General features: G+C 39.3%; 1 long non-coding RNA gene across 1 annotated transcript; it reads left to right on the top strand.

Annotated features, from left to right (window-relative positions):
- Nucleotides 1-202: 202 nt before the first annotated feature.
- On the top strand, nt 203-3,134 carry LOC130360902 (uncharacterized). The gene is made up of 3 exons (XR_008890863.1): nt 203-346; nt 2,067-2,241; nt 3,023-3,134. It is a non-coding gene; the product is annotated as an uncharacterized LOC130360902 (long non-coding RNA).
- The last annotated feature ends 5,764 nt before the right edge of the window (nt 3,135-8,898 follow it).

The following is an 8,898-nucleotide window of genomic DNA, read 5'->3' as shown; positions in this document are numbered from 1 at the left end:
CAGTGTTAACCTCCTGCTCATTCTGCAAAGATTGGTCCGAAAAGTTGCAGTTAACCCTTAGTGGTATAGTCATAAAACACCCAGCAAAGAATTGAACTTGTGCATGGAACTTGATGGGTGTTGTACTGTTGCCTAGGCAACTTTACTGCCTAGTTAGAGCTGTGTCTCTCCATGCTGATCTTTTCAGAATCGGCAGGAAACCAACACTGGACTTAATTCAGGATTGAAAGTAGTAGCCATGGCCAGTGGCACTGTGTAGAAGTACCCTAAATTAATGGGGTCAGGTATTACAAGACTCTCAGAGATGTGACTTTCTAGGATGTATAAGATATTGATGTAGAGACTGGTAAGCTCTGCTCTGTCATTTCATTTCATTTACACCCCTTTGATAATGTTTACATTAGAAAGTGCTTTGTTCCTATGAAACCCGAATAGTTACAGTGGACTCTTATGGACCTGCAAAACTGCTCAAAATAGATTGCTAAAGTTCCAGTTTCACAAATGTAGCGATAAGTGCATTTGTTAGAGATAAAACAACTGGGATTTGCAAAGTAACTTTTGTAAAATCATAGAAAACTTTGATAAATATCTTTCCTGTCACCACCATAAAGTTGTACTCTGTGACATTGTCACTTTGAGACGACATACCGCGTGCTGTAGTATATATTACATTTCATAAGTCATGTCAAAAAATGAAAAATTGGATAACTGTTCTGCTAAATCCAAATATGAAATTGAATTGTTCATTTTTACTTTAAAGGAGTTTCACAGCAGCAACTGAGGGAATGGTGGAGGCAGTCAGCAGTGACTAGATAGAAAGAACTATTATACAAGTCCAACAGGCATAGAATTAATATGGTGGGGTTTGAAGAAATGTTTAAAGAAAGTAGGAATTGAAAAGTCTGGAACAATATAAAAAGAGTATCAGCTGCAAGGCAGATAGTTCCATCCGAATTTTTAAAGTATCCTGTGGAAAAAAAATCTATATTCCATGAATAATTTTACTCCAAATGCCACCTTTCAATACATTCTAACAATATAATCCTTGTATTATGATTACATGATATAGTCTAGTATCACTAAGGTAAATATGTATTAGGGTATGTTCACACTGAGGGATTGGAGAGGAATTTCCACGAGTAATTCTGCTCTCTTTTTCCTCTCCAATTCATTCAGCAGTGAAAATCCCCATAGAGCTGTGCGGAATTTCTGCCCCTCAGTTCACACTGAGGAATTTCCTCAAGCAGAATTCTGACGAGGAAGTCTGTTCCGCTTGAAGAAAGAACATGTTCTTTCTTTCAGGCGGAATCAGCGTCTTACTCCCATAGAGATCAATGTTTTTTGTTTTTTTTTTGAGTCAGAAGCATTTCCACGCGGAATCCGCGCGGAATTGGTGTGGAATTGGCGCGGAATTGGTGCAGATTCGTGCGGAATTTCCGCATGAAAAAAAAATTTATGAATAGAAATACTTGATACTCCTCCTCCGCATGAAACCTGCATTTCCGCGTGATTTCCGCACCAATTCCGTGCGAAATCTCTGTGGAAAAGTAACAATATTTTGAGGCAGAAAATTTCTGCTTGATTTCTGCCCCAATTCCTCAGTGTCAACATACCCTTATATGGTAGATAATAATTTCAGATGTAATGCTATGGTGCTTTTGTTTTTACAGTCTCCTAAGTCAAAAATGTAAGAGGAAGTGTTGCATTTTAAAAGTAACTAATTATAGGATTCCAATTTGACATAGACCCCATGTAAATGATATTAGAACATTTCAATTAAAGGATGGCTTTTATAGAGGCACAAGTATTGCTAATTACTCTAGATCAGACATCAAAGCGGTGAATACATCAACAGAAGGTGCATTTATAATTAAATGTCACAGTTAGGTCCCAGGAAAGACTAAGTTAAATTTAATACAGAACATGCATTCTGCTTTACTACCTGAGGGTACATCCACATCAATATCACAAACATATGTGCAGAAAAGGACCCAATTTAGATCAAATTTGCATACATTTGGCTACCATTTATGCATGTAAAATGTATACTTTTCTTTTATATGCAGTGATGTCATATAGGAAGGGGAGATTTGCAAAGGGAGTGGATAATGTGGAGAGGTCCGCAGGCCCCTATATGTATTGTGGCAATTGAAGGAGAAGCACAGGTGCACCGGCACTACAACAACCACAATGCCCTTAGATACACAGAGAATGGGCCGATGATGCAGTGACTCTTAATGGGTAAGTATCTCTAGGTGGTGCAGACTATGAAACGAGGAGCGATTATCCTAAATATACAAGAGAAGAGAAGTCGCACTCACCCAGTTAGATGCAAAATTCAGATCCTTTTATTGAACACCAGCAGTGGATGACAGGATAAAAAGTCACTGACCTATTGGCCGGAAGAAGCGTTGTGTCGTGACGCGAAACTAGTCGCCTCCTGTTGTATACCCCGCGTCTAAGGGCGTGCGCCCTTGCTCCCCGCGTGTCAGTGACTTTTTATCCTGTCATCCACTGCTGGTGTTCAATAAAAGGATCTGAATTTTGCATCTAACTGGGTGAGTGCGACTTCTCTTCTCTTGTATATTTAGGACCCTATATGTATTGTGCTGATGGCTGCCAAAGCCTCTGATCCCCTTTGTGCAGCCGTGCAGTTTGTAGATGAAAAAATAATCCCTGTTGTGCAACTTCCCAGGAGCCCTCTGCCACATGTACTGTAGTACTATTCAGAAAATGGCTGCTTAGAACTTCCTCTTCTGGACACCATCCTTTGTGTATCAGCACCAAAACGAGTGGGAAGGAGCTGGAACTATGTGAAAAAAAGTTTTTTCATGTTTTTAAGCAAACACATTTAGGCCAATTCAACAACATATTTTAGTAATACATTTGAATGGGAAAGCTGACAGATAAGTTCTTCATAAAAACCTGCTGTGCAGGACCTTTGTACTGTATACCCCCCCCCCCAAAAAAAAAAAAAAAAAAATAATAATAATAATAAGTGTTGGACATCAATGTTCTACAGATTACAGATCCATAAAAACAAGCCTGAAAACGGTTCCTGAGGATTTGGCAAAAGAAATACGTTGAACCGGAGTGTAACAAGGATTTACAAATACACCGGGAAGCATCAACAGGTTTTATTTTCATATATTTATGACTGCTACTAATATAACATCATGATGGACTAAATAAGTAAAAGCAGTATGTTAACACAAGGGACTTAACTGTGGTTACTTATGAAGCACATCATTATACCTAATATACATGTCATCTAAGTGTGAACATAGAGCTGTAGCTTAACAACTATCTCTGCGTTTTTTACAAAATACGAGGGATGACATATGTGGTATCATAATACAGGACTGTGCTTATACAATTGAAACAGTTCATGAATATACCAATATTTATAGAGCTAAACCTGCACAGTATTGGTGGGGAAACAATGGTTGAAAAACCAAGAGTTATCCCAACAATTGTTGTGGGAATTCTCCATCTGTAGCATTGATGTCTGAATAATGACCTATTTGGTAACCGGGAGCTCTTCGTACAGCCTAGTTCGCATATTGCGGATACTCCTACATATACCAATGTGAACTGAGACTGCTACCTGTGACAATTTACCAAATAACGGACACCACAATTTATACTAATACTAACTGGGAATTCTACATGCGTAAAAGGAAATACAAACAATATAACGGACACTATAATGTACATAACTGCAAACCCTTTCCAAGGATATATACAGGATTCCTAAAAAAGCAATAGAAGTGAATACTTACTGAGAAACCATATATTCATAACGTTATAACCTAAAGTCTAGGAACCATATATCCAGAACTTTATAACTAAAACGCAGATAATGAAATCCTTAACGCACAAGTGTGTGAACAACGTTGAGGACTACAAAGTATATTGGAGACGTCAACGCGTAAAAACAACTTAATAAATAGACCTGAACAGACACAAATCCGGTCTAAGGAAATGCAACATTGAGGACTTCAATAAGCATGTACAGACAAGAACTAACACTGAGTATTCAGGTTATATGGACTTTGTCCAAATATACATCACTCCAAGTTTGAAAGACTCTGTAACGTAATAACTTTGTTGCACTATGGATTCATTCATTATAGTGTTGAGCCAATCATCAATATCAATGTGAACAGTGCATGACTGTGTCTGCGAATAAACAATCTAAAACGTCTGTAGTTGAACACGAATACAGAAGTATCCTACAGTATCAATAAACACTGATTGTATTTTGGACTCTGAACATTTTCTTCTATGTGAAAATACTAATTGAAAATGAGTACAATCAAGAATAAATGACACTGGTGGCGGTCATAAGATTAATAATTTTTTAATTGGTCAGTATATTAATAGGAGGAAATAAAGTCATTTTTTACAGGTTACCAATTTTTATTTAAATATATATATATGTATCGGAGTACTGCTGTGATATACATGTGAATGAGGCCTAAGAGGGCCTAGCAACTCTTTAGAAAAGTAAAAAAGTATGTTTTTTTTTTTTTTTTATATTTGCATTTCCCTGAAACAATAAATCTGGATTTTTTTTTGTGCTCTGCTCAGTACTGTCCCTCTGTTATCCTCCTCTCAATAAGTTGTTTCCCTTCACCTTCTATATCTGTCCAGTCAGTTGTTGACTTCATCAGAGTGTACACACACAGCTAAATGAGTGAAGGTAAAACCCAGTTTTCAATGTATTCATTTGCATAACACATTAGCTGAATTGAACTCATGTAAATTGTGAAGGCACTGGTGAAGTTTTATTAGATGCTTTATTGTTGCTTAAAGGAGTATTCCAGCTTGATGCATCTAATCCCCTATCGGTGAGGCTGCATTCTGTACCGGGCGCTGCCTCCGAGACAAGATGTGACATCACAGCCACGCCCTTAGTGATGTCATGCCCCACCCCCTCCATTGCTGTATGCACCGGGACTGCACCGCGCTTGTGGGGGTCCCCAGTGGCGGGACACCTGCGATCATACATCTTATCCCCTCAACACTTAGAGCCCCACCAATCAAAACTTTTGAGATGTTTTAGAATGACAGGCACACTTTAGGGCTGTTAAAAATTTAAAGCATAAACGGCAATCTGTAAAAATTTAAAAAAAGGCTGTAATGAGCTCTTTGAAAGTCTATGGAAAAGTGGTCAGCAGTGCACACACACCATTTAAAAAAAATGGGAGCAATTCCAACATACTGAATTTACAGCTGTAACATTTTATGATGTGTGTGAACCCAGCCTGATCATTACAGCAATGTTTTAGGCTGATAGGTCAAGAATAAAAACGTGCAAGAAATCAGACAAGCAAGTCGAAGATGAAGCTCTTAGATACAACTACAGTGACTATTTTGTCACACTTCCTGTATGAGTGACCTGCGAGGCTCATTTCTTGCAGTTAAGGACACAAGAGCATCTAATATAACTTCAAGTGTTGCATCACAACAATACACAATATTGTATTTTAACTGCTGTTCAGCTTTTTTGTCTTCTTTATTTCCAGGAGGAATAACTGAGAAATTGTTCAAAATAGAGTTCCCAGAAATGTGCTCCAGAAATGTTATTCATGGTGCATGCAGATATTTACTAAAACCTATGTTAGGAGTGCTGAGAGCTTCTCTTTAAAGGGGTACTCCGCCACAAGACATGATGCCTGATCGCGGTGATCCCGCCGCTGGGGAATCCCGCATTCTCAGTAGCGGCACCACACCATCATCACAGCACAGAGGAAAATCTCTGTGCACGATGACGGGGCGATACAGGGGCCGGAGCACAGTGACATCATGGCTCTGGCCCCTCCTGACATCACGCACTACCACCTTAATGCAAATATATGGGAGGGGTTGTGACAGCTGACACGCCCCCTCCCATAGACTTGTATTGAGGGGGAGGGGCGCAACGGCACAAGGGGCCGGAGCCGTGACATCACTGTGCTCCAGCCCTTATAACGCCCCGTCATCACGCACAGAGATTTTCCTCTGTGCTGTGGTGATGTTGTGGTGCCGCTACTAAGAATGCGGGGATCCCCAGCGGCGGGACCCCCCGCGGTCAGACATCTTATCCCTTATCCTTTGGATAGGGGATAAGATTTCTAGGGGCAGAGTACCCCTTTAAATAATAGTACATTATACCCAACCTTACAGAAATATGGCTAACTATAGAAAAGCCCAATCTAAGTTTTCTAAGTTTTTCGGAGTTATTAACACTTGGAACCACGTGTTTTTCCATTAGCTTCTAGTCTTTACAGACAGTATGCAACGGAAATCAGAAAAATACAATTTAATGTATTTCATGTGTATGCTTGAAAGAAAGTATAAGGGTAGGGCCAAACATAACGCATCTGCAGTGCATTTGACACTATGGACGTGCTGCCGGCAGTCACAGAGTGATTGCATAGTGAGCTCCCTGCTGCGGCAGGGTAGCTCTATGGGTCAGCTCATAACATTGTGCAGGAAATCCACTGCTACAAGGTTTAGCAAAAAGGAGCAGTGTCTTAATCACTCCTGGATTAAGCTTAAATGTACACCAATTTAGATTTCATACAGAGGTGCATGGTGCGGCCACAGATGTGGCATGTGCCCCTTAATAAATCAGGCAACTCTAAAAGCAGTAGGTGGGTGGGCTAAAATCTATGCCCATTGTGTGGGATATAACAAAACAAATCTCTCCTTACCTCCAGCACTTCTGAGATACATCTGGTGTCCTGCTCCGATCCCCCACAGCGATTGTCTTCCTGGCCTGCAGAGTGACATATCAGGTCTGGGAAGCACCTTGCCCAGTGTGTTATCCTGTAGCTCAGCTAGTCATTGACTGTAGTGATGTCCCACCTCAGCCAGCAATTTGCTGAGCTACAGTATGACACACTGGGCCCGAGTGCTTCTGACAGTCACACTGCAGCTCAGGAAGATAATCTCTGCAGGGGACCAGAGCAGGACACCCAAATCACTGTGGGAGCACTAGAGGTAAGTAGAGATTTATTTTTTTATATCACACATAATTGACACCAATCTTAGAACATTCCCCCATAGAGTGGAGTTGGGTAAAAATTTTGTGACTTTAAAAAAAGAGTTGCATTAAATAAATCTAACTAAAAACTCCCTACATTTAAACCACACCCCTTTATATCAAAGCTATGACAGTTCTCTGGAGGAGGCGCAAATGTGACTAAAACACAGAAAAGTTGCAAAGTTTTCAGTAAAATGAGGCTTGCTGAATCCTATATCTGGATCCTACAACATGTTCATTGCAGACCTGCGACCCAACTAACATGACTACCAGGTTAAATTATTTTTTTTCTAATTTGCAATTCCACCCAATCCTACTATACTGAATAATACAAATCATAAGTATTTCCAGCACTTACTAACTGCAAAAAGCAGTGATTTATGATCTATCTATAAAGAAAGGGTTACATGGATTTCACAGTTTGCTAACAAGATCATCTCCCAACATTCATGTGAACCATTCCCCAGTCTCAATCAATAGTAACTTGTTCTTTCCAATAAAGCTGATTGCTTGTTACTCAGTAAATCATCTACCAAGTAATTAATGGTAGAAAACGTCTTGAACTTCATTGACTTCCGCAAATTACAAACCATATTCTTAGTTTCTGCTTTACATGAAAAATAATTGTAATAAGACTGGTTTGGATTTACACAGTCCAACATTGATGCTGTTTTTTACAAGTATTTTATTTTAGGCCAAAACTAGGCTATGATCTCAGAATGAGATTATAAATAACATATGCATACTGTCTTATCACAGCTCTATTTTCTTCATGAAGCTTATACTGTTTCTTTGTATCCCCTTGATTTCATATGGAGGATGTATAGAAACATATTTTCTTTCAGAATCAATAGTAACATAACAGAAAAAAACATTCATAATAAAATTTATTTGGTAAAAAAAATATTTGCTAAGTTATGGAAGTATTCTATTTACTATTCTCTTAGCAAAATAGTTTCTAGTGGAGAATACACAGTGGGGGTCATATACAAACCTCTTCACACTAAAAATTAGATACTTAAAGTGTATTACATGAAAATTATAGTTGCAAAAACTTTGGAAAAGTTTGGTTCGCCAGATTCACCCAACTTTTCGGAAATCGCAAATTTGGTTTGTCTCGGTTCGACTCAAACTGGCAATGAAATAAGCTGCCTAACAGCTCTAAACCCCTGTCTAACACTGTTAGGAATATATTCAAGTCATTTTAAAGTGTTTTTGAGACTCAGTTATGGTGACATGCGGTAACCCATGGTTACTATTACAGCTCAGCCATTTTTTAGGCTTATTCAGACCAAAATAAAGTTTCATAAAGTATTCCTGGTTGTTGATAGATGCCTGCCAGTGTTATTATGCACACAGAGGCATGGGAAGATGCAGTGGCTCTTTCCAAGCTTGCCAAAAATTATCCAATTTTTGTGGATGATGGGTTGTGTACGTGTAGGCTTGGCTGGAAGTAGGGTGATGGTGCATTGGTGTTACTAGTAGTAGCCAGCGTACAGCAGGGGGTGGCTGACTGATAGCAGCCAGAAGATGGTGGTTTTAAAATTACATTTTAAAATGTTTCAGTTAAGTTTTTTTTATTTTGAAAAAAATAAAATCAATTATATGGTTCCTGGACTGGCGATGCTGACATGCCAGGGTTGTCTTTGCATAGACCTGCCTGAAACTACCAGCAGGAGTGCTTCTGAGGAAGCCACCACTGCCGATGGTGGAACGCGTGAAGTCTGCTTCCTTTTCTTCCCCGCATCTAGGTAATGGTGTTCTTGTCTAGCTACAGATAAATCACCCAATCAGCTGCTCATACCTCACAGACACCTAATAATTTTCCCCAACACCTAGGGTTTGGTATGGCATTCACATTTGGA

This window comes from Hyla sarda, chromosome 3 (assembly GCF_029499605.1).
Source record: "Hyla sarda isolate aHylSar1 chromosome 3, aHylSar1.hap1, whole genome shotgun sequence".
Lineage (NCBI taxonomy): Eukaryota > Metazoa > Chordata > Amphibia > Anura > Hylidae > Hyla > Hyla sarda.
Note: the sequence above shows the minus strand (reverse complement) of the source record. Positions and strands in the feature narration are given on the sequence as shown.